Source organism: Xenopus tropicalis, chromosome 8, assembly GCF_000004195.4.
Source record: "Xenopus tropicalis strain Nigerian chromosome 8, UCB_Xtro_10.0, whole genome shotgun sequence".
NCBI classification, from domain to species: Eukaryota; Metazoa; Chordata; class Amphibia; order Anura; family Pipidae; genus Xenopus; species Xenopus tropicalis.
The window spans coordinates 48,056,762-48,084,583 of NC_030684.2; positions in this window are offsets into that span (position 1 = coordinate 48,056,762).

Genomic DNA, 27,822 nt, shown 5'->3' on the forward strand with positions numbered 1-27,822 from the left:
GGTATTATTCCCAGTGGCCTTAACGCAGGTGTTTCTTTTTGAATTCCTGGCTAGGAGGCAAGTTTCTGTTATATTAAAACCTGGTGTTATGCCAAACAGAGCCTTCTGTAGGCTGCCAATCCACATAGGGGCTACCAAATAGCCAATCACAGCCCTTATTTTGGTGCCCTGGAACCTCTGTCGCTCCCCAACACTTTTTCCATTTGAATGTGGCTTACACATATAAAAGGTTTGGGACCCCTGCCCTAACCAGAATCTACAGTAATGCACAGTAAGTTTAAGCACTTATCCTATATCTGTAGTTCAAGAATCACTGGAGGGCCCCCACATAAATGTTATGGTTTACTCCAGTTACTACAATCATAAAAATCATAATAAAAACATGGGCCAGCAGTGGTTTAACTATAGAAGAAGCAGATTTTGCGGTTGCCGGGGGCCCAGACATCAGAGTGTGCTTCCTCTATAGCCGCTCTCCTTGGAAAAATTATGCCTGCCCCCTGGTTAATATTTGTAGAGGGGGCACATAACTTTGGCGCGCACATAAGAGTGGGCGGGGAGGTAGCGGTGGCTAAGTACCTGTGCACGTCAGCCCCTTCTAAAGATTTTACTGCAGTGGGGCCCGGCACATTCTCGGTACGGCACTATGGCCCAGGTACGATATTAACACTGTATAAAGGAATTTCCAATTAGCAGAAATAATAATAATATAGGTATGCTTTTGTTGAATAAAGATTTGTTTGTCCATTGAATTGGTTTGCCATGCATTTACATGTAATGCGCAGCGCAGAGAGTTCTAATAAAGCATGCTTTTAATCTCACTGATTCACTGAATGCCAGATTTTAGCTTTATTATACAACAGGTCTGATAATTATGCAAGTTTATATATTTGCTCTCTCGCTGATTGGCCCATCCATTCAGTGTTTTGCTGTTTGATTGCAGCAGTACATTCATTCTCTTGACACTAACTTGACTTCCTCTTCAATATAAATTTCGACCTTCACAGAGGCCCTCTGTTAAATGATGGGTGGCAATTATTTAATACGCCGCATACCAAACGGAAATGCTGATGCACACATACTTTTTATGGATGTCAGTGGAGAACTGTGCAGTTTGGATGTGCTCGGATCTATTAGCCATGCTTAAAGGGAGGCTCTTTATTTTTTTAACAAATGTTCCATTAATAACAGAGACAAGAACCTTGCAAATTCTTTTTAGGCTGCAGCAATAAATTGAGTGTGCTCCTCGCTACTGCTAGCCAAGTCGTTAAGCTCATTCATTGTGAAACTCGCAAGCTGTTATGGGATATATTTCAGTTAAATCCTGAATGTGTTATAAGGCAACTTGTTATAAAGACAAAGAAGGACACAGACTTAAAAACGGCTCAAGCTAAAATTTGTTTCTTAACCCTTTCCTGTCGCTCCTCATTTGTATTACTGGGCACCTGATTTTTATAAAGTGTTGCTCTCTTTAACTTTAGGGGTAATTTGTTTACCTAGGAAAACTATAGGGATCATTTATGATTCCTGCAGGCAAGAGCGCATCCCCTAGTGCTCATTGGGGCAGTACTTCTGCCCGGGGCAATGGCGACGTCAGAGGGTCCAGGTCAAATCATAGTGCATGTCATAAGGACAGGGCCCCAGCCTGCAGCAATTCTACAATAGCAGAATGATTTCTTAAATTGTTGTGTAATTTCACTTCTGTAACCACATATGACCTAAAATGTTTGAAAAATGTCATAATTTTCAGTTTTATGACATTTATGAAACAAGCCCTGAAGCATACTTACATAAAACAACATGAGCGGCCAAAAAATAAAAAGAAGAAGTTATGTAATAAAATGCACTAAGTTTTGCCCAGGAGCAGTAACCCATAGCAACCAATCTGCACATAGAATTTATTGGTCACCTGTTTAACAGCAAACATCTTATTGGTTGCTATGGGTTGCTGTTCCTGGCAAAACTTAAGAGCCTTTTATTACATAGAGAGGTCAGTGCATATTAATTTTTCAAGTCTGATAATTGGACTGCTGCAAAATGAGCACATGCTTGTGTTCTATCCCTCATTAAGGCACAAACTTTCAGACAATAGGTAATCAGGCAATAACCTCTCTTACACTGTAGTGCAACCAATGGGGCCAGGGTGTTGGTTAGGAAACACTTTGACTATTACTCATTATTGCACACTTTAAAATGCATTTTGCTTTTCAATGTGAAAAATGACACTTAATCAACAGTTATAGAAACAAGTGCCTCAGTAATAAACATTTATTTGCTTCATTGGCTTAATTTGAACTAGATTGTTCCAAGCAATGGGTGCACAAGCGAGAGCTGCGTTCACTGCGTACTGATGGATCCTTTCAGTTTTTATATGCTGTATGCCCTGCCATGTCACGCTTGTACATTAATAGGTCAGGGTTTATGTGCTCTTAGTAAATGTCATCTAGTATGCATTATGGCTTGTTGGTCCTGTGCTGGGTAAAACTAATCACAGGCAACTGACAAGTGCATAAGGTTTTTTAAATCAAAGAAAGACAACAAAAATCCAAGACATATAGATCAACATAACAAATATTTGAAGTTATAACTGGCTTATGTAATACCATACGTAAACCCCCACCCACCAGCTGGATGTAAGGATATCACACTAGCTTTCGGCCCCCACGCACAATTCAAATAATAAAATGCCATAACTAATTAGAAACAGTAAGGCTTATAGTGATATCATTTGCTAATCTAAATAAAAGTTGGTGCGTACAGATGGTCCAATCTTTGTTTAGACATCACACAGCTCACCCACTGCACCTTGGCACAACCTGTCATTGCATTCTTTTCAGATATTTACATAAACTATAAGAGGCATTCATTAGGAGCGTGTTATGTTATGGGCAGGCAATTGCTCATACAGTACATCTAGAATCTTCTTGCATGATGCCAAGTGTAGGCTGGAGATAAAAAAATGTTGCCACCTTTGGGCTCAGCTGAAGCACAGTCTCTAGGGTGATGAATTCTGCTTCCCTTATCTTACAGTCTGACATGTTTGGGTTTGGCAGTTTGATCAATACACTTGTAAAAATCCCATAGGAATGAATAGAACATGTAAGTTTTTATGTATTAAGCTCTAAACTAACATTATGATAAATATGCCCCTAATGTTTGCTTAAAAGCAATAATGGGTTATATACCCCAAGTTCCAGTAAAAATCAACCATAATGCTACAGATTTGAAAGACATTTTTGAATGTTCCCTGCTTTTTAAGGTCGCAGTGGAAGAAAATAATAGCCTGCATAGGGCCTGATATCAATACCAATCAAACCAGTTAGATGAGCAAGAACAAACTGTGAGCTGGGCTTTCTCACCCACCATCAGTGCCCAACCTCACTAATGATCCTGTGGCTAAATGCCACCAAAGATGTCCCTAGATATAGTGGAAAGTCTTCCCAAAACAGGAGAGGCTGCTATAGCAGAAAAGGGAGGGCCTCCTGCCATATTAATAACCTATTAAACCCCAGAACAAAGTAAGGTAACTTTGAAATGATCATAGCACACCATAGCCAAACCTCAGAACATGTAAAAGGCCCATGTATATATATATAATGCAAAAAATAGCTGCATTCACTTATTGGAGAGAATGCCAGAGTGCACACCACAAATAAGTAATATGGTCAGGGTCTTTTTCCACCGACTGCACAACCCCACACCACCCAAACACAACTTGAGCTTTTTGAAAAGTAAAAACATTTTTTAGCAACTTTGCTATGTACATCAATTGAAAATATGCAGCATGATTTTTAATGTAATAATATGGTTTGGAACAGTTACCTAAGTCTAGTCCCCCTGTTCTCCTGCTGATCTGGCTGACTACTTTGAAACTCAAAAAAAATGCAACAGTAGTCAACTCTCCTCAACCTGAAGCCTGCAACCTCCAAATCCCATAATTCCCTGCACACTTGATGTCTATCAGGAAAGGAACATTACAATGCAAAGCATTATGGGTTATGTAGTTCCTGGATGCTGTCTGTAAGCTGTGGAGAGGTTTATACAATTTGTAACATAAGTGTTTTAGTCCTTTCTCCCCTGTCAGGATTTCAAATGATACAAAAAAAAGAAAGTTTTAATTTATGGTATTTATCAGACTTCATACCTGTGTCAATGTTAAATTGTGCTTGAATGCCATTCTGATCAATGGAGTGATGAACAGAGCGCAGTGCTGACTCCCCGATGAAAGAATGAAATGATTCAGGCAATTAATTCCGTTCCAGGATGGAAAATAAATGACTGAACCCCTTTACAGAGTGGTATAAATCAGTTTGAAGAGTTAAAAACAGTTAAAATCGTCATCTAATGGCCGACACAACTTTTATCAAAATAATGATTCTCATCTGTTCGTCTGCTCCCTTGTAACAATAACACTAATAATGTTTTAGTCAACACATCAATTAAAAAAATATTTCAATATTCCTTTGATGAACATCCAGTGCCTACACTGCAATCTTTTAGGAATTAAACAGAGGAAAAAAATCCAATAAAATAGTCTTCCATGCTTATTGCATCCTTAATTTTGACCATTTCTTCAAAGCAGTAAATTGTCTGCCACTTCGTCTATGAATTGATTATCGTCTCGGTGTTATATCTTAGATGTCACACCAATTGTGGTTCAATCACTTTTTAATCAAGTTTCAAATAGATTCATTACTGGAAATGTTGTATGCTAAACACTTTAAATCATTATGGAAAAGTCAAAAGAGGACTAGGCTTTGCCTGTTCCTACAGTACATGCCTAAAATGTATATATTATGTGATATGCTGGCTCTGCTTACAAATGTCTTCTATAAGAAATACATAATATTCGATAGATTATTATCCTTTATACATTGTTCCCTTCAGTTCATGCCCCAGTGGACCTGACAAGCTTACAACCAATCACATTCATGTAACATACTATTGTCAGTTTCATATGCCTCAACTAATATTTAGAGATTGTGATGCATTTTATAGTAATAAAAATCATACCTTTATAGATAAAGGGGTTGCTCAACCTAAAATTAACTTTTCGTATGATCTGAGAGTGATATTCTGAGACAATTTGCAACTAGTCTTCTTTTTTCATTAATAGTGGTTTTTGAATTATTTAGCTTCTTGTTCAACTCCAGTTTGGAATTTCAGTGAATAGAAAGACAATAATTAAAAGTAACAATGACCAGGATCAGTAAACCCCATTGACAGTTGGAAAGAGTCAAAAGAAGTAGGCAAATCATTCCAAAACAATACAAAATAAAAAAATGAAGACCAACTGAAAAGTTGCTAAGAATTCACCATTCTATAACATAATAAAAGTTAACTTCGAAGTGAACTACAGCTTTAAAGTTGTACTCTAGATAGCATGCTTAATATCTGGGACATGTAAGGGGATCACTGGGACCTCAGAAAAGATGGCGGCCAGGATGGGTATGTTAAGCTTTAGTTGCAGTGTGCTATTTTGTTTAACTTGGTCAGAGAAGGTCTGTGCAGAGGGTTGAAGCTACAAGCTAATATTATTTACTTTGTTTGCTGGTAAAGATATATTTTATGAACAATGTTAAAAAAAAATGTGCCTAATAGTAGTTCAATTCTGATACTTTATTGAAAAGATCTAAAAATTTCAGCAGCTGGTACTGTGACATCTATAAATGAAAAAAGAAACACAGCTGCACTCTCTCTCTTACCAGACTGAATACTAAGCACCTGTGCGGAGTCCCGGAAGCTCCACTGAGAATTCTATTAAGACAGATAAACAAGGATTTCTTCAAAGACATATTTTATAGCAACAAATATTAGGTTTTAGTTGTTGCATTGGGCAGCCACGCTTGATAAATGTCAATTGAAGTAGCCAAGATCATCTTTCTTTAGCTGTCTTGAACTTCATGTCACCTTTTGCTCCATGGATGTCTTGGGAGATCTAATAGTATAATAAATGCATTAGTCTGCTCTCTATTGCACTGATATATTTCCTGGTGGGCTTCAGTCAAGACGGTAGACATTCATCTTATTTCTTATTATCACTAGCAGTACTGAACAGAGTATGGAAGCTGGGAAGAAGGTGAAGATTCACAGTTGATGTATTGTCACAACGCAAGACACTATCTAATATAAAACATTATGACCCACCAAGACACACAACACACCAACAACATATAACTACTCCAACCATAACAGCCTCTTTGATAAGGAACAAAGGCAAAAAGATCTCTTATGATGTTAATGTGACATCTATCTTAAATGTTTAGTAAGAATAAGGGCTCTGGCACACGGGGAGATTAGTCGCTCGCGGCAAAACTCCCTGTTCGCGAGCGACTAATCTCCCCGAGTTGCCTACCCCTGCCATCCCACCGGCGAACATGTAAGTCGCCGGCGGGATGGCAGATGCGGCGGCGCGATTTCAGTAAAATTGCTGAAAAAGACTCGTGAGTCTTTTTCGGCGATTTGCGCGAAATCGCCCCGCCGCATCTGCCATCCCACCGGCGACTTACATGTTCGCCGGTGGGATGGCAGGGGTAGGCAACTCGGGGAGATTAGTCGCCCGCGAACCCTCTAACTTCACACCTCATAACAGAATGTAAAATAACTATCCAATCCCAAACTCTAAATTGTATCTGACCTCTTACATTGTCCTATTAAGACCCCCTCAAAATGATCACCATTAACACCCAGAAACATATCCATAATATGTTTAGGATATTCTCTTAACTAAAAATTCATTTTATAGTTTAGATCATTTTATTAGCACTATACAGATATGCTTCTGAATTTTACTGGTCATCATTTTGGGGTGTTGAAGGGCTCATAATGGAATATATAGGTAAAAGGAAGCCAGTTGTTGCCTTGACAAAAACTACTTTACAAAATGTTTAACTGGAACAATAATATTATAAATAATATCAGATTCTGTTGATTTCTAAAACGTATGCTGTTAAATAACTAACTACACAAAAGGGGGGCATGGGGCAAGTGATCTGGCTAAATAACTACAAGCATTATAAATGGGGTTGATTAATGCACATTTCCTGGTTCCCTGTTTCATTAGTGATTTAGTATCTAGGAATAATGTCTCCTGACCAGGCCATTGGTCCCAGTCACTGGGCTTAATCCTACCTTGCTATTAGTATTTATAGGAGAGAGATCACCAATACCATATCAATGGTTCCGCAGGCTTAATTGTCCTCCACTGGGAGCTTTTAATGGAGAGAGACTGTCCAGACCAACACCCATTTGAAAGGCATAGGACCATTAAAAGGACAGGTGTGGAGATGCTTTAACTACATGGATGTTTGGTCATTGTTCCTGCAGATAAACCCTGCTTAATGCTACAAAGCATGAAGGTGTCAGTCTACGAAACATGACCAGAGGTCTGGACCACCATATCGGGTTATTGTAGTATGGTGGCTTGTTAATTTTATGATCATAACTTTATAACTAAGCTCCCTAGTTTTTAATGTACTGTATATGGACTTGCAGAGATACTAAATCACAAGAAAAAAAGAGGACCAAAAATGTGCATTGATCAACTCCATTAACCCCACAATAGTAAATCTGGGCCATGTTATAAAGCAGTGATCCCCAACCAGTGGCTCCAGAGCAACATGTGCTCACCAACCCCTTGGATGTTTCTCCCAGTGGTCTCAAAGCAAGTGCTTATTTTAGAATTTCTGACTTGGAGGCAAGTTTTGAAGGCATAAAGACTATGGGAACTGCTAAACAGAGCCTGCCAGTCCACACAGGGCTACCAAATAACATTTTTTACATTTGAATGTTGCTCACTTTTTAAAGTATCCCAGGAACCAGAACATCACCTTATCTCTTTTGGAGTTTGACTTGTGGAAAATATAAGGTACTAGTACTAGTCTGTCTCTGGCTTTCTGTAGTCAACTTGTGATTGATTCTTGAGCTAAATGGGTACACTACACCTCTTTTTCGAGCACATGTATGTTTAGAAGAAGCATATACAATGACTGCTGACAGGCAAATCTGAATGTTTTAATCCAGCTAAGAAGAAAAACACAATTAAAATGTTTACAGTGTTCTGAATTAATCTCTACATGGGTTACAGTCCAGTGATCCACAACAGAAAAATTAATTGGTAACTTGTTCCTCCAAGTGGAGTGAAGCATTTGCAAGAAGCAAAGATAAATTAGAAAGAAAACCCCCTGATTGCACAGGTGAAAAACAAATATTTGTAAAGGGCGTCTGCTAAATGAACATTAACTTTGAGACAAAGGGAAGATTAGAATACACAAAAGGTAACGGGAAAGAATTCATCAACAAAGCCAATTAGAATAAGATGTCTTTCTTGTTTCTTAAATAGAAATAAATGCCTCATTACTCCTAATTATATCAACCTGCTAATGGTAATAAAGGCCACCGCAACCACTTGTTAGAGAAATAAATGCTTTTATAAAGCATCAATTAGGATATACTTTTTATCAGACACTCAAGCAGATTCAAGGCCAAAAAACTTTATTTTATGGTTTATCACATGGAAACTTATGGGTGAGATTTAAAATTGAGGATATAAAACTCAAGGTCCAGTTTTTGTCCAACAGACTTGAAGAGTTTTTGAGCCAGATTAAATTTCATGCAAAAATCTTATCTCTTAATTCAATACAGGTATGGGATCCCTTATCCGGAAACCTGTTATTCAGAAAGCTCTGAATTATGAAAGCCCATATCCCATAGACTCCATTTTAACCAAATAATTTAGAATTTTAAAACTGATTTCCTTTTTCTTTGTAGTAATAAAACAGCACCTTGTAATTGATCCTAAATAAGATATAAATAATCCTTATTGGGTGCCAAACAATCCTATTGAGTTTAATTATGGAGATCCAAATTACAGAAAGACCCCTTATCCGGAATACCCTTGGTCCCGAGCATTCTGGATAATGGGTCCTTTACCTGAACCAGATTCATTTCAATGAGAATAACTTATGTCACTGTTTACTATATAAAAACTTTATTGAAGTCCATAGTAAAAAAAATGGACCTAAAATAGGAGAAAAGTGATGGATGTCAGTGATGGGATCAGGTTGTGTCCAGGTTGTGTTAGATTTGATCCAGGCATCACTAAATAGTAGGATATGAGATGTGGTGGACAGTGGTTGAACTATAGGGGGCACATTTACTTACCCACGAACGTTCCGACGGCGTCCGAATGCGTTTCTTTCGTAATGACCGGTATTTTGCGATTTTTGCGCAAAATTTCCGCAACTTTTTCGTAGCCATTCCGAATGTTTCGCAAAATGTCGCGACTTTTTCGTAGCCGTTACGAATTGCGCGAAAAGTCGCGACTTTTTCGCAGCTTTCGCGCCCAGTATGAAAGATTCGGATTCATTCAAGCTTCAGTATGGTGACTTTTCTTGGGCCTGGTTGGAGCTGCAGGGTGCCATTGAGCCCTATGGGAGGCTTCCAAAATCATGCTAAGTCTGAAAGTTTTGCCCGCCACTTACGAGCGCTCAATACGAAACAGTTGCGACAAGATACGAGCGAATCGTAATGGCTACGAAAAATTTGCGACTTTTCACGCAAGTCATAATGGTTACAAAAGAGTTGCGACAATTTCCGAAAAGTCGTAAAGGCGACGAAAAAAATGCACACAAACATGAATAAACGTTTGCATGTTTTAATTGCGCATTGCATACTTTTCAAGGCATGCTTGAAAGTGGTTCATTAAGAAGTTTTATTACATACACTGTGCACTGTCGCTAATATTAACATTCGCAAACTTTCTTCCAGTGTCAGAAGCGGTCATTGAAGCCCATATTAAATTCACACAAATTAGTTTGTACAGAGGTATAAATTTGTAAATATTACATTCCTCCCATAGCATGTTAAGAGTGGAATGTGCAATAAAGTTGCAAATGACTGCATGATGGTTCAGATCATGGTATTATAGCATGTCTCTTTTGCAATATGCACGACTACTAAGGAAAATCTGCACAATATTCTAGCTTTGCTACAACCATTTCCCCACAATCTAGTGATTGTGCATCATTGGTGATGAGCAAAATTTTTCCCCAGTCACGGATTAGTGGAAAATTTTGCAGTTCATTGGCAAAGTTTTACGAAAAACTACAGCAAAGATTTAGCAAAAAACCACGAGAAACTACTGCACAAAAACACCCATTAATGTTGACGCATTTGGAGTAATAACAAAACTTGAGAATAAAATACCTGTTGACTTTAATGCCTGTTGACTTCAATGCATTTTGTGATACATTTACAAATATTTCAATTTTTCCCTGAAAGCCTTTCAGTGCTGTGACATTAATGCATTAATATGTAAAAGTGGTACAATTGGCTGGCCTAGGTAAGCATACACTGCAGAGTTTTGTCACATATAAGCCGCAATATATAGAACACAATTTATTTTCTGATGTGGCTCACATGGGACACAATGCCCATCAGTCATTTGAGTAGGAAAATAATGTTAAAGTGTTCTCTTTCTCTATGTAATTTCCTCCACCAGTTATATAAACATTATAACTTTGCTTTTATACAGAATGTATTATTTGTCAAGTGTAACCTAAAATACAAATCCAGACTTACAAAGGACAATTTAAAACATACAATCACCTTCCACAAATAGTAGTAAGTTTTTCCATCTTGTAGCTGTGCAAGATATAATTACATACAGGTATGGGACCCATTATCCAGAATGCTTGGGACCTGGGGCTATACGGATAAGGGATCTTTCTGAAACTTTGATCACCATGTTTTGTCTACTAAAAAAAACATTTCAACATTAAGGGGCAGATTTATCAAAGTACGATTTTCGTACAGGTATAGGACCCGTTATCCAGAATGCTCGGGACCAAGGGCATTCTGGATAAGGGGTCTTTCTGTAATTTGGAACTCAATACCTTAAGTCTACTAAAAAATCAATAAAACTAATTAAACCCAATAGGATTGTTTTACATCTAATAACAATTATTTATATCTTAGTTGGGATCAATTACAAGGTACTGTTTTATTACTACAGAGAAAAAGGAAATCAGTTTTAAAATTCTCAATTATTTGATTAAAATGGAGTCTAAGGGAGACCAGCTTTCTGTAATTCGGAGCTTTCTGGATAATGGGTTTCCGGATAAGGGATACCATACCTGTACCTTTAAAAAGCACAATACAAAAATCGATTTGTGAGATGTAAGAAAATATCGCAGAAAATACACAAAAGCTGTAAACTTTAGAAAAAATAGAAATTATTTGTATTCGGACCTGTCGTACTTTGATGAATGTGCCCCTAAATAAACCCAAATGGATTGGTTCGCTTCCTATAATGATTAATTACATCTTAGTTAAGATAAAATACAAGGCACTGTTTTATTATAACAGATAAAAAAATATTTAAAAATGTGAATTATTTGATTAAAATAGTCTATAGGGGGGGTCTTCCCGTAATTCAGGGCTTTCTGAATAACAGGTTTCTGGATAATGGATCCCATACTTGTATTGTATGTCTAATGAGTTAAAAGAATAGATTTGTCTAATAATAATTCACTGAAATACAGCAAATATTCATTTTTTTGGTTTAACATTTTGAATAACCTTTAATTAAGAAAATTAGAGGCTATACTAAAGTGTATGTAATGGTTTATATAGAAATGAAATGCCTAAGCATTAACTTCCTATTGTACCAACATAGGGATTGAAACACGGATGTCCATTGGGTAATGACTGCTAAAGTATTTCTGCCATGATGAGCCTTTAGCAATAATCCAGAGTAAATATAGTTCTGTCTCTTGTAGTTTCATGGAAGGCAAATGAGAGCCTAGAGAAATCTCTCCAGTCGACCATGAAAAAGCCCTTTGCATTGATTTTACAACAGATTTATTCAAGATCTTTTTAATAAAATACAAAAGTTGAACATTATGTCAGAGCAGACAAATGATATCCAAAAACCAAGGGAAAAGGGATTAACACTGACGACTAGTGTAGGGCCCAGTTATAACTGCAGGTCTATACTGCAATGCTTATAAGATATGCAATAGTGCTGTGGTTATTGAAATATCCACTAACACAATGCTTTCCTTTTAATTGTGCTGATAGGAGTACATATATATATATTTATATTAGACACTGGACTTGTGTGTGGGAGGAAGTTATTTTTTCACTCTGGCCCACATTTGCATTTTGCACACACTAGAGCATTTTGGGTGCTGTAAAGAGCTGAAAAGGGAATGGCCGTCACGCATTTCAGTTTTGTGGAGGCTGGGTCACACTGGTGTTTATCAAGTCTGAGGTAATTTTCGAGACTCCAAGACACACACATATCCAACCTCCATAAAACTGTACCTTCTGAGCTTCTCAAAAAGTAGCGTTTAAGACAGGCTTGCTGGTAAGTAACCACTCAAGAAACCACTTTTATCCAAGGTCCATGCAAAGACTCATAACATATAACAATAAGCACAACACCTAAACAAGTGAGCAATGAAAAGAAGCAATCACAGTGAGAGAGCCAGAGTTGACTTTCATCCTTCTACTGATTGCTCTAGAGCAGTGCTGTACAACTTCTAACATGGTGGGCTGATTATATCTCATACTGAAGGTTCAAGAGCTGGGTTTCATTAAAATGATGATGTCGTACAGTGAAGTCTCTGGAACCTCTGAGAAGACTGGGGGCCATAAAAATCCTTTGGAGGGCCACATCTGGCCCACGGGCCACCAGTTGTACAGCCCTGCTCTAGAGTGAACTTTCTGGTGCAAATATTGTTCTTATTTTGCAAGATGATAACTAGCATAAATGGTAATCCTAGCCTCCCTCATTACCAGATCTATACATCACTGAATTTTTATGAAAAGTTCTGGAGTACAGTGAGAAGAAAGATGATTTTCTTTCACTTCACCATTCAGGTTTTTCATCCAAAAGCCCACTAGTCACAATTCCGGACTTGTAGAGCAGCCACAGAAATAATAGCAAGTAGCCAGTTTTAGAGAAACTATCTCTAAAGGCCTGCTGTCAGTGGCTCAGGTGCTGTAGTGCATACTCAGGCTCAAAGTGTGAGTGGGGGGTGCACCGATTCTCTGAAAAGCAGAAAGTCCCAGAAACTATCACTTTATAATGGAAAAAGGTGAGGGAGGGTTCACATTACACTGTGAGCCTAAGATGTGTAGGGAACAGGTTCCAGGGATCGAAGACATGTTATAATGGTTTCCTTTTAGGAAAGCAATGTTTGCATTAAAAAAAAAAAAACAGAAAAAAATACTGCATGTATTCTTGCATGTAGTCAAGTAAAAGCTGCTGAAATCTGTGATCTGACAAACCAGGCCTTGTAAAGCAAATTGTTGCGCATGTTAGTCAGGACGTGGTGCAGCGACAGATAGGGAGTGAGGAGGAGCTGCATCTCTACTGCACTTCTTGCAGGGCCATATCTACTGTATATATTGGCACCTGAGGATATGTGCCTAGGGCGGTAGCCTTAGTGGGGCGGCCCTTGGTGCCTATATAATGGATATTAATAAAAAAACAAAAAGAAAACCTCCCCAGCCTCCTCCATATGCTTCCTGGCCAAATCCCCAGAAACAGTAGGATCTGAAGTAAGGTCATTACCACCCTAATAACAGGGTAAGTCAAAGATTCCAATAATATGGCTGAGCTGTGCTCAAGTCCTCCTTTCCATTTCTCATTAGCTTTCCCTTTCTCTTTCTCTTTCTCTTCCTAAAATTAACACTTTTCCCAGCCATTTAGTCTTCCCTTCATAACCACCCTTATTCTCTCTCTACCCAATTCATGTTTTCCGCTGCTTAACCCCTTCTCAAATACTCCTCTATTTCAGTTTTCCCCACTTTTATCTCTCTGTGCTAGCAAAGCGTACTAGCCCTGCATTAAAACAGCGGATGGGCTGGAAATGGAAATTCAAACGGGTAGTTTATAAAGTTGCAATTCATTTTGCCACCTCTGGCCAGTCGTACTGTGACTGCATCGCACTGCATTCAATAAAAAAAAAATGCAGCACTTAAGTATGTAACAGGCAACTTACACAGTTTTTTTTTTAATTGTAACAAAGGACGCCCCTAATTAATTAGTAATTATAAGTGCCAGGCGCTATAAAGCCAAAGACACTGCCTCCCCATGCCTCAGGCCACTCCCACCTATCTACTTCCGGCTCCTTCCTCGCTTCTTCCTTCCTAACCCGCTCATTCCTGTCTAAACGTTGCTTCTAAGAGAGGCAGTCATTAAAATATTAATCTTGTAACCATATGTGCAACCTGGAGCATTTACAGTTTTTATTGAAATTGTGGAACGCTATTTTAGAGCAGAAATTAGTTGAGGAAAGCTTACAATGAGTCTTTATTGTGGTCCTAACAGCAGCTGCTTTCTGTGCAGCCCAGGTTTCTACAAGAGGCGCTATTTATTGCTGCTTGCTAAGGTTAAAGCTACTGCACCATCTTTCAGCTGCAATAATGTGTGAAATACTGTAAGTACATGTAAGTACACAGCAGACTAATGTACTAATGTGCAGTTACTCCTTAGCAACCAATTTGAGCTTTGTTTTTATATTATATTTTATGAGAGTAACCAGAAAGTTTGTAATTATTAACTGTTATTAATATAGCTCCAGCACATTTGTGCAGTTTTTGACAGATTATACATCAGTTCCTATCCCAGTGGAGCTTACAATCCAAGGCCCCTATCACACACATATTAGGTTCAGTTGTATCAAGGAGCTGCCTGCCTGTATATTCTTGGAGTATGGGAAGAAACCTAAGTGCCCACACAGGCATGAGGGAACACATGAATTCCCAGTATGGAGTTTTGTTCAGTTTCATTTAAATCCTATAAACTTGTTTAGTAACTTATTTTACTGTCTTTGTGAAAGATTTTCATTGACATGTCAGTTTTTAAATGACCATACAGAAACATTTAAACTGGATATATTTAATTTATTTACTGCATATAGCTGTCGTGGGAGACACATTTTATGTATTTTACAAGTGCACGGGTTGAAAGGAAATGAGCAAGATATATTTGCTGCAACTACAACTTTACAAAATAGAATTTTTATTGTAAATTAAGCAAACTGTTTTATTATTCCACTTTGACTAAATGCTCATACCCTATAAATAAAAACAAGTAAATGAAAGATTTGTTATTTGTTTATGGCTTGGTAAAATTCCAGACTGTTTTATATACAGAAAATTGTGCTTTTCCTTAGCCAGAAGCAATGTCTGTGAAGACTTTTTAATTAATTGAAGCTCAGTACATTTTCGGGAAAAAAAACAAAACAACACATATATAAATATATAGCAGTCAGCAAACAATATATAAGTAATTTATTCCCGTAAGTGATGTGACCACAATGGCTATATTAATTTATACAACAAAATCCTCACTTTATCAATAGCACACCTTGAGCTCAAGGAACACACAGTAAAGCAGCTTGAATTTCTTGTTGGAAAGAAATGAAATGTTATCTATTTAATTTCTGTGTGGTAGTCACAAAGAAATACAGTGCTACTCTATATGAGGCCCTTATTGATGTGGGTTGCAATTGTCTTTTTTCTTAATGTTGACAGATCTCTGTCTTCCTTTCAACCTCTCTTACAGCATAAATCATGGTTTTAGCATCAAAGAAGCACACGTGTGCATTGAGTTTTTAAGTCTATATATATCCCAGGGGTCTACAGGGGGGTTCATGATATTGACTTTTCCTTCATTACTTTTGGATTTCTGGATGCTTGTGATTAACTGTCACTGTACATTATTTTTATTTGTCTAATTGAGCCAATTTACTACTGATTTATATTTCATTTCATTATCACTTTATACCTGAGGCAGGGTTTATACCCTGAAACAAACAGATTTAGCCTTGAAGCAATGTGTGCCATTTACCCTGAATTGCCCTTTTGCCAGATTTTTCTTTTGTATGATTTCTGGGGAATCCAGATATCATGGAATATTTAAGTGTATGTATGTGATTGATTGCTTGTTCATTGTGTTCTTTATGACATGCTAACCTTCTTAGGGTGCCATGTCACATCCTTTTATATCAACTCCTATAGCCCTCATATAGTGCAACAATCTCTTTACAATTAGCGGTACGGGTTCTTGTTTAGCAACCCACAGGATGAGACATAACATAATTTGGGGATGTGCTCTGTAAAGTGAAGGTATGGAGGGTCTGAAGGTGTAGTACAGCAGGGTTCAATTTTTGGTCCTTTGCTTTTTAAATTGTTTATTAATGACCTGGGTGGGTCATAGAGGTGGGTATAGAAAGTACTGTTTCTATTTTTGCTGACGACACTACATTTTGTCACTATTGTGACATTATAGGTTCAATGCAGGATGCTGCCACTTTGCAGAGTGATTTGACTAAACAAGAAAAAGAGGTTCAATGTTCATAAGTGCAAAGTTATGCACTTTGGTAGAAATAATATCAATGCAAGTTATACACTAAATGGTAGTGTGCTGGAGTTATGCTTAATAGAATAGGACCTAAGAATTTTTGTAGATAACAAGTTGTCTGTCTATAAAGATTTTCATTCATCTAGGTCATGGTATATCTAGTAGAAGTAAATCTAGAGCAACTGGACTTGCTGAGTAATCATTGAACTACTTATTCAAACAGCTTCTTCAGTTCAGCTGACTGGTATACCTCCATTCACACAACTCTCACAAGTAACACCTTCCTCTATGATTTGCATGATACCTTGTTAATTCTGTCACAGTAACCTCACAGCATTTACAACCTCTGTGATTTTCAGTTGTCTCCTCTATTAATAGTTACATTGCACCATTGTGATTGGATTAGTGGAAGAATTTATATGCCAAGGACTTCCCATACCAGTCAGTTGAAATGAAGAAGCAGCTGAGATAAGTAGTGAAACGTCTTCAATGATTACTCAGCAAGCCCAGTTGCTCTAGATTTACTTCTACTAGTTAAACAAGTTGTCTAATTCCAGGCAGTGTCATTCTGTGGCTACTAAATCAAATAAAGTGCTGTCTTGTATAAAAAAGGCATTGACTCAAGGGATGAAAACATAATGTTGCCTCTTTATAGGTCTCTGGTAAGGCCTCACCTTGAGTATGCAGTTTTGGGCTCCAGTTTTCAAGAAGGCTATTAATGAGCTGGAGAGGGAACATTATCCTGTAAGTAGCCTACTTAATAGCTTTTTTCTAAGCTAAAAGCACCAGTAAGGCTAATGCCACAATAGGCTGATGTGGCCCCTACACTGGCATCAGCCTTTCCCTGTGCCTGGAGCTGTTGCTTCAGCCTGGGGACACAGGGGATTTGGGGTCCAAAATGCAATATGTATTAAAATGACTGATTTACAGTGCACGAACCAAATGCATCTTCTTCTCTGTTTAATGTTTCCCTGTAATAGTTGTTTCATATTGTGCCAGTCCATCATGACTTAAACATAAACCAGGGATTTATCCCCTTGCACCTGACAAACCTAAAACCTAATTTACAGCTCTGCATTTTATAAAGTGTGACTTTCGTGCTGCCATTAAATACCCCAGAACCCACCTCTCCCAAGCGGCCCTAGTCTGAAAGTTTTTATTAGATAAGATTTTTATGAGCTTCGAGGGAACTGTGAAAAATGGGAAAATGGGCTAGAGTCTGATTACAATTGAAAGTCTTTAAAATGACTTGAAGCCATTATAGAGCAATAGAGTGAGAAAAGAGGATGCTGTTATCGATAGCAGATTACAGTTAACACGCAGAGCTGATTAGAGAAGCTCAGACAAGAGCAATTGAAATGTTTAATACTGTTCTTTTTTAGCAGCGTTCTGCTTATTCCCTTTTCTTTGCACTATTTAAACCCTTGCCAGCTAAACACTTTGGCTTTGCAGGTTTAATACTCCTAGAAATCATCTTCCCTCCATGAACTGTTTTGGTTTGCTATCCCTTTGCAGAGCTGTGAATACGTGAGTTGTTACACAAAGCTAATAAATACCAATACAGGGCGACCGCAAGATAAAAACTGACACCAATTCTCTGCCTACCTAGAAATAACCATACTTCCAAAGATATACCTAAGATTTCCCCTCAGCCTCAATTCTTGTCTGATTCAGAATTATGCTAATATGCATTATTTATAAGGATTCACAGTGAAGATTTTCAATTTGCAGCATGACTGGTTCAATTTCCTGATATGGTGTTATTCCTCCCAGAGATTAATTACAGTTTAGATGTGCCTCTGAAGCATTGGTTTATCTAAATACAACTGTCTTCTTTTTCCCCCTGCAGTTGTGTTTATTCTCACATTTCCCGAAAAGACAGGACAGAGTAACTCTTCTGCAGCGTTAATTCTCAAACAAAGTCATTTTGTAATAGAGAAAGAACATTTAAAAGCTTTATTTACCTGCATTATATTAAGTGGAGCTTTGTCAGCCTAGCGACTTTGTATATTGGCAATATTCTTCTCAATAAGACATCACCTGATGGCTCTAAGAAGCAGTTCTTGATTGACAGCAAGTATACTCAGACAAGAGGCACTCATTCCAAAATACAGATGGAGGCACTCAATGAATGGAATGGTGCTATACCTTTCTAGCTGTAATATAATTCGAGCAATGCTTACTAATGCAAATGCATCCAGCATTGTGATGCCCTAATACCAAAAGGTCCTCCAGCTTTTGCTCGGCTACTAGTGGTGGCCAACTGAGCCCAATGAGCACAGATGAAAGGGTATAGGTTTGACGTGAACATATAACTATAAAGTGAGGATGCAAAAGAATTTTGAGCACATAATTCAAGTATACCGAATAAGAATAGGACTTATTTTAAAGATTTAGGGGCACATTTACTAATCCACGAACGTCCGAAAAGCGTCCACATGCATTTTTTTTTGTAATGATCGGTATTTTGCGATTTTTTTGTAAATTGTTGCGACTTTTTCGTAGCCATTACGACTTTTTCGTACCCATTACGACTTGCGCGAATTGTCGTGACTTTTACGTAGCCGTCGCGCCGAGTACGAAAGTTTCGGATTCATTCAAGCTTCAGTATCATGACTTTCCTTGGGCCAGGTTGGAGCTGCAGAGTGTCATTGAGTCCTATGGGAGGCTTTCCTTGGGCCGGGTTGGAGCTGCAGACTGCCATTGAGCCCTATGGGAGACTTTACTTGGGCCAGGTTGGAGCTGCAGAGTGCCATTGAGCCCTATGGGAGACTTTCCTTGGGCCAGGTTGGAGCTGCAGAGTGCCATTGAGCCCTATGGGAGACTTTCCTTGGGCCAGGTTGGAGCTGCAGAGTGCCATTGAGCCCTATGGGAGACTTTCCTTGGGCCAGGTTGGAGCTGCAGAGTGCCATTGAGCCCTATGGGAGGCTTTCCTTGGGCCGGGTTGGAGCTGCAGACTGCCATTGAGCCCTATGGGAGACTTTCCTTGGGCCAGGTTGGAGCTGCAGAGTGCCATTGAGCCCTATGGGAGACTTTCCTTGGGCCGGGTTGGAGCTGCAGAGTGCCATTGAGCCCTATGGGAGACTTTCCTTGGGCCGGGTTGGAGCTGCAGAGTGCCATTGAGCCCTATGGGAGACTTTCCTTGGGCCAGGTTGGAGCTGCAGAGTGCCATTGAGCCCTATGGGAGGCTTTCCTTGGGCCGGGTTGGAGCTGCAGAGTGCCATTGAGCCCTATGGGAGACTTTCCTTGGGCCAGGTTGGAGCTGCAGAGTGCCATTGAGCCCTATGGGAGACTTTCCTTGGGCCAGGTTGGAGCTGCAGAGTGCCATTGAGCCCTATGGGAGACTTTCCTTGGCCCGGGTTGGAGCTGCAGAGTGCCATTGAGTCCTATGGGAGGCTTCCAAAATCATGCAAAGTCTGAAAGGTTTGCCCGCCGTTTACGAGCGCTCAATACGAAAAAGTTGCGACAATATACGAGCAAATCGTAACGGCTACGAAAAAGTCACGACAATTCGTGCAAGTCGTAACGGCTACGAAAAAGTCGCGACAATTTGCAAAAAAGTCATAACGGCGATGAAAAAATCGCAAAAAATTCGAAAAAGTTTTCCCATTCGGATTCGGATTCGTGGATTAGTAAATGTGCCCCTTAGCTTCTTTGAAATGCCCTGAGAGAGGTTGTTATGAATATATTGCAACAAGGAAAGGTGAAATCACTGGGATGGTGGGTATCAAATTTTATTTTACAAAGCACTGATAAAATGAAATTATAAATTAACCAAGTTTGCTTGAGTTTCATTTCAGAAAACGCCCTCTACTGCTTTGCTGAAAAGCACATTTTGATATACATATTTTTACATGGTGCATTGTGTAGAGCAGCACAACAAAGGGTAAGTTCAATTTTAGATAATTAGCTGTAACTGACTTCCTAATGTTTGGAAGTCGGGCCTGGGGGGTGAAGGGCCCACCGGGGCTCCCGGCCCAGGGACCCTGCAGGTGTTCCCGCCGGCCATGTCGCCTAACACCCCCGCAGGGGCCCCCACCCAATGTCCTCCCCCGAGTGTGTAAATTTAACGCGTCAAGGGGGGAGCGGTCGGGCAGGGGTAGCGCCTGCAAGTGTCGGGTCTGGGCCGCCGGGGCCCACTAGTCTGACCCTGGTCTGACACCCAGGCCATGCCCAGATTATCTCAGGCTAAACTGCAAGGTTTTGCTGCTTTTAGTAGCTGGAATTTAAACTACCCTAAGAAGAAGGTTCAGTTGTAGAAAAGCAAGATGTATCCGCACTGATAGAAGTCAATGCCAAATTATCTGGGAATTCCCCTAGCCTTGGTTTTATGTTAGGACTCTCCACCAAATGATTGAAATAAGAGAATAGGATCCCCCATTCTGATGATGAAAGAATAGTTTTGCTTTTCTCTGTTAACACTGATCCCTATGTGCAGGTTTGTTTGAGCCAGTGGAGATTTATGATCCTGCTTGCCCAGAAATGGGTAATTTCTCTTTAAATGCTTCCACAGCTTGTTTTCTGTTTTAAATGACGGCACATTTTTTTACAAATTCATCTATCTGTCCGTGCATCTTCTATTCAGAAGGTATTTTTTTCTCATGTCTGCATTACAACTGGCTGTCATCATTTTAAACTGCAAGGTTTTGCCGAGAGGATTAATAAAAACCACATGTTTAAGAAGTTCTAGCAGGTGCAAATCCAATTTAATCATGTTCAAAGGATAATACAACTCACTTCAGTGCAATTTCTAATAACTACCAAGTGTTTGATTAATAATACATACACCTTTGCTTTTTCGTCCTTTCCATGTGTTCTTAACCTTGGGCAATGCTAAGCACGCTAACTTAATATGACAAATGAAGACCGCAAAACTGCATTTCAAGTCCTTGTGCAAATATTTTAATCAGCAAATATAGTCTGCGCTTTGCTGTGCTTTTTATTCTCATTTCTTACAGGAGAGGGGGTTTTTGAGACCCTGGGTTGACAAACATTGAAGGGAATTTCGTGGTGTGCTGATTCGGCAAAGAATAAGGTTTGATTTAGTCATCCACAATTACAGCAGCATCGATATTCTATTTCAATCTGAGCTCAATATACAGGTATGGGATCCATTATCCGGAAACCCATTATCCAGAAAGTTCTGAATTACGGAAAGGCCATCTCCCACAGACTCCATTATAAGCAAATAATTCTAATTTTTAAAAATGATTTCCCTTTTCTCTGTAATAAAGCTGTATCTTGTACTTGATTATAAGATACAATTAATCCTTATTGGTGGAAAAACAATCCTGTTGGGTTTATTTAATATTTTACTGATTTTTTAGCAGACTTTAGGCATAGATATCCAAATTACAGAAAGATCCCTTATCCGGAAAACTCAAGAATTCTGGATAACAGGTCCAATACCTACATCACATTAGTAGCCACTCTCTGACAGTGCCTAATACATATGTAAGAAAGGTTGTATTTTCTTTCTGGAAAAACTGACTGCAATTCAGCAGTATCTCAAGGTTCAAAGCTAAAAGGTACTACAGGTATAGGACCCGTTATCCAGAATGCTCGGGACCAAGGGTATTCCGGATAAGGGGTCTTTCCGTAATTTGGATCTTCATACCTTAAGGGGCTGATTTACTAACCCACGAATCCGACCCGAATTGGAAAAGTTCCGACTTGAAAACGAATATTTTGCGACTTTTTCGTATGTTTTGCGATTTTTTCGGATTCTGTACGAATTTTTCGGATCCAATACGATTTTTGCGTAAAAACGCGAGTTTTTCGTATCCATTAACGCTACGCAAAATGCGCAACTTTTTACGCAACTTTCGTAATGGATAGGAAAACTCGCGTTTTTACGCAAAAATCGTATTGGATCCGAAAAATTCGTAAAGAATCCGAAAAAATCGCAAAACATACGAAAAAATCGCAAAGTACCGATCATTACAAAAAAAACGCAATCGGACTCCATTCGACCCGTTCGTGGGTAAGTAAATCAGCCCCTAAGTCTACTAAAAAATCAATAAAACATTAATTAAATCCAATAGGATTGTTTTGCATCCAATAAGGATTAATTATATCTTAGTTGAGATCAAATACAAGGTACAGTTTTATTATTACAGAGAAAAAGGAAATCAATTTTAAAAATCCTAATTATTTGATTATAATGGAGTCTATGGGAGACAGGGTTTCCGTAATTTGGAGCTTTCTGGATAATAGGTTTCCGGATAAGGGATCTGATACCTGTACTATTTTTATACACTAGGCTTCACCATCCACCTGTGGCTGAAATAACAGTCACCAGTTGGACAAAGATCTATGTTCATATCTCTTTATAGCTATTAAAACAAGTATGGGTTCACAGGATGGGTTTACCAGTTTTTCAAAAAGTAAGCTTAAATATGTTTGAATACTGATCATTGTTAGGAGATGAATGATGATGTTTAAATTACTTATCCAGTAGTACTCTGAAATAAGTCAACCATACATCCAGTGGTTTACACTGCATATTGATGTAGCTTTCACTTTTACATTACTGTAATTTTAATGTGACAACCATGTTTGTTATACAGGTATCGAATCTGTTATCCAGAAACCCATTATCCAGAAAGTTCCGCATTACAAAAAAACTGTCTCCCATAGACTCCATTATAAGCAAATAATTCTAATTTTTAAAAATTATTTTCTTTTTCTCTGTAATAATAAAACAAAACCTTGTACTTGATCCCAACTAATAAAGGCTTTTCAAAAGTCTGACTTATTTACTTAATAGGACAATCTTTAAAGGGCATGTCAAACCCCCAATTTTTTTTGCCTAATACAGGTATGGGATCCCTTATCAGGAAACACGTTATCCAAGAAGCTCCGAATTCTGGAAACCCCATCTCCCATAGACTCCATTTTAATCAAATAATTCAGAATTTTAAAACTGATTTCCTTTTTCTCTGTAATAATAAAACAGTACCTTGTAATTGATCCCAACTAAGATATAATTAATCCTTATTGCATGCAAAACAATCCTATAGGATTAAATTAATTCTTTATTGATTTTTTAGTAGATTTAAGGTATAGATATACAAATTACGGAAAGACTTCATATCCGGAATACCCTTGGTCCCGACCATTCGGGATAAGGGGTCCTGTACCTGTAAAAGAAAATTCCCAGCAACTTTTCAATAAATTGAACAAATTTAATGCTTATTTATAAATGTAATTGCTATTGAAAGCAGCAATTGCAGAACTGTTTGGTGGCACCCTAAAGCTACGGGTTTGGGGCTTACGCACCCGAACCACAAACTGTACCCAGTGAGAATTCTTTGCACTATGTTTACATTTTTGATAACCTGTTGTAATGAGTGAATCTATCCTTCGCTTTGTCGAAAAATTTGCGAATGTTTGAAAAGATTCGTGAAACAGCGAAAATGTTTTTGACGCGGGCGGCATCTTTTTGTCATGGGCAACACTTATTTGTCACGCAGCCCGTTTCACCAAAAAATCCGTCGATGGCGAAACGCGGAAATTCGCCTTGAATCCATGGCTGGTGAATGATTTTGCCCATCACTAATAACCTGTATTAACACAGACATGTTTCTGTACCAGTAAATCTTTCTTTGTTCTTCTTTTTCTCTTTACTTTCTGAGGTGGGGCGTGTTTCTTTGTGTTAGGATTTGCTCCTTGTGCCAGAACTTCAACCAGTTAGAATGCCAAGGGGGTTGCAACCTACTTATTATTTTGTTTTTGGAGGCAGTGCTACATACTTCCTATCTTCCTTTCCACAGATCAGATTAGAGAGTACAAATTAAACACAGGAAATTCCTGATTGGGCTAGCTTAGGGTTCTGAGATACCTAGATACAATGTTTGACTGCTATTCAAAATATCTAAAGACAATAACAGCCAGTAAAAAGGAAATGCCAAAAGTACACTCCCAATTCCGCACTCCTATATTCAATTTCAGCAATGTACAGGCCAAAGTCAGCAGCCCATGAACAGGTTTCTCCTCTGTATTGTGTTATCACCAGCAACACATATTTAGTAGGAATCCATGACATGATACATCCAAAAATATGAATGCATTGCAACTCATCAAGGGGCAGGTGACAAACTTTCAGATCCTGCTGATGCCGAACACTTACAAGATGTTTATTTTGAGCACATAAAAGAAATGCCAGTTTTAAATGCTGAAGCTCTTCCTGAGTCAAATAAAAGACTCCTTTGAATTCTAATCATGTAATTAAGCACATCTGCTTGTTTTTTCTCCTTAATTATATCAGACTTCATTTTGAACTTCTTCCACAAAAACAAATTGGTTTCGTAATATTAAGAATAAAAAAGGTTTATTTTTTTGTTACAAATTATATACCCCCTGATCCAATCACTACTGAAAGACTCACAAAATGTATTAATAGTGCATTTCTTAGTATAAAGTGCCAGGCATGCAGTCTTTTAAAGTCTCCTATCCATCATTCTTTAGTCAACAACAGCATGATAAAGCAGTTTGCTTGAGAAAGATTGCACTACTAAAGTTCAGAAATACATTTCAATAATATAGCCAGTCTCATCAGTCCTTGTACAATCGATAAGGATGTTGCTGCTTTACAGACCTAACATTTTCCCAAAGTTCCATGATTTTGTAAAATTAAAAACAAAAATGGACAGTTTAGGGAAATTTTCTTTTCTCTTTCTAATGAGAAAATAATAGCATACATGGATTCGTTTCCTTTTGCTTAGTTTCTTCCATCCATTGCATAGATCACTTGCATTCAAAAGTTGCTATTGTTTTCAGACTTCTGCCTACACCCTTTCTTATCACCTCCTGTAACTCTTTACAATTGTGAATGTTTAAATTACAAAATAAAAACATTTGGGTGGCAAAACTGTGGTAAACTAGGCATTTGAAAAAGTTGCTATATAAAGACAAAGCATGTTTTACTATTTGGCAGATTGGAAATTTCACAGGATTGACTGCCTAACAGTTAATTAAAGCCGACGTGCCTCCCCAGCCCACCCCTTGGGAATACAGAGCTGCTGAACATCGGGAGCACTCTATTCATCTCAGTGCTCTTCCCTTGCAACTCCTAAATGACATGAGGAAGGGGCATTAAAAATACTGCCCCTTCCATCAAATTCTGCTCTTGACCTATAATTGTAGGGGTGCAAAGAGTCGCTTTTCACAAAGATAGATGCTATGATGGTGCATTGTGATCAAAAATTGGATGTTGCCCTCAAAAATTACCCTTTAACCCCCATATGTAATAAAGGCACTAAATTTGCCCAGGGGCAGTAACCCATAACAAGATATTTGATTTTAAACAGGTGACCAGTATATGTTACCTGACGATTGGTTGCTATGAGTTACTATTCCTTGGCAAACTTAGGGGCTGATTCACAAAAGGTTGTTATCACTTAACGCATTGTTTTATGCGTTAAAAAATAGAAATAGAAATAGTCCTAACGCATAATTCACATATGTGACGTATTTTAAGTGTTAAAAGCATAAAATGTGGAGATAATTACTGTGAAACTGTCACGATCTCCCTGTGGAGTCGCTGTGGAGTACCAGGAAGGTGGGAGCCTGAAGACTGGGTAACCTGGAGTGTAACCATAGGTCACAGAACTGGTGTCAGAGGCCATGTTGATAGTGAAGAACTTTTAATAAACTTAGTGACTTAACAGTGCACACAAAGGATATACAGACTGAATCTTGAACAGCAGGCAGAGGCAGAATCCAAAACAGGCAAAAGGTCAGGGCGAAGTCAGTCAAGCGAAGTAAAGGACAGGCCAAGGTCAAAACCGGGAAATCAAGGCAGAACTAGAAAGGACTCAGGAACAAGGCAGAAGGCAGGATCAGGACACGGAACTGGAGCTTGGAACCAGCGAGAACAAGGACACAGACACAGGAACAGGACGGCAGGGTCACGAAAGACAATTAATGACCAAGCCAGGGGCAATGGTCAGGGAAAGGCTTATAAAGGGTGAAGATTAGGAGATGGGAAACACATGAGGTTAATGAGGTGGGCGGAGGAAAGAGAGCAGACAGAAAGTAGGAGACAAGGGAAGAAACAGACAGAGCCCAAATGCCTCCAGTGGCTACAGAGGAGGCTAATGCATGCCGCCAGGAACACCACAAGTGGTGTTCGAAACCTGGCTGATCCTGACAGAAACTTCCTTCTAGGAAAGGGTCTTACTAAACAACATTACAGTTCGTGATCATCTGTGGTGACAAAATGGAGTTTGCAGTCGGATTTTTTCTTGAATCTGAAGAAGAGAATCATGTATGTGATCGCCCAGGAGTGATGCATCCTCAAGTTTTCAGGGAATTGGTAATTTTCAGGATGGTAGAAAGTTACGGTTACCTGGGTAACAGCGCATGATAATATTGCGTGCTATAAAATAACGCATAAACACATTGCATATTGGTTAAAATATAGCATGCTAAAAAATATCATCAGACAAGGGAACTTTTGGTGAATTGTTAATTCTAAAACTACAAAAAATGATACCATTTTGAAAGCATGCTAAAAATAACACTCACTATTTCAACCTTTTGTGAATCAGCCCCTTAGTGTCTTTTATTACATAACCCCCCATTATTTTAGCTATACTCTATACATTGTTTTTTTAATTATAATAAGGAATTGGCACTGAGTGACAGTAGTCTAGGGAATGTTAAATAGAACGCCTTATACTCTGTTTAATCAGATATACAGCATCCACCAAAGGTTTTTTATACTTTACATTTATCTTGCCATTGAGTTTATTCCTTTACTCAAACATTCACCAAAGCAAAAGTATTGTGTTATTCAACATGTTTATTCAACTCGCAGAACTCTTGACTCACATAACTCTTGGTAAAATGTTTAAAATACATCTTGTGGGATGACTTTTAGCTTCTCGAATTTCCATAACATTATGCACAAAATGAAAGGGAGAAAATAATATTTTTATTACTGTCTACAAAGTGCTCATATTTCTCAGTGAGACATTATTAATATAAGTTCATGAGTTACAATTTAAAGTACATTCATGCCTTTTTCACCAAGCTGTCAAAATCCTGGAGTCTTCTCAGGTTACAAATTATTTTCATTAAATTATTCCTACTGTACATTTTGGGACTTTTTAAATGCATGCTTTATTGCAGTCAGACATAACAGAAGTATTTGAAAACATCTACCTTCCCAGCTATTAGCCAAGCCATAAATTATTAATACATAGAGGAAACTGGGTTTCATCATTTACTGTAATAGAAACACATGCCATTTATTCTCTGCGCCTGCTGTCACGCTTTGAAATGTTTCCTATTTTTACTGATCTGATCTGAATAAACATGCAAAATAAGTACAGATGAAGCAAACTTTGTTCAGACATCACGTGTAAAAGTCTAGATAAAGTTTACTATACACTATAAATTTTTATATATATATATATATATATATATATATATATATATAT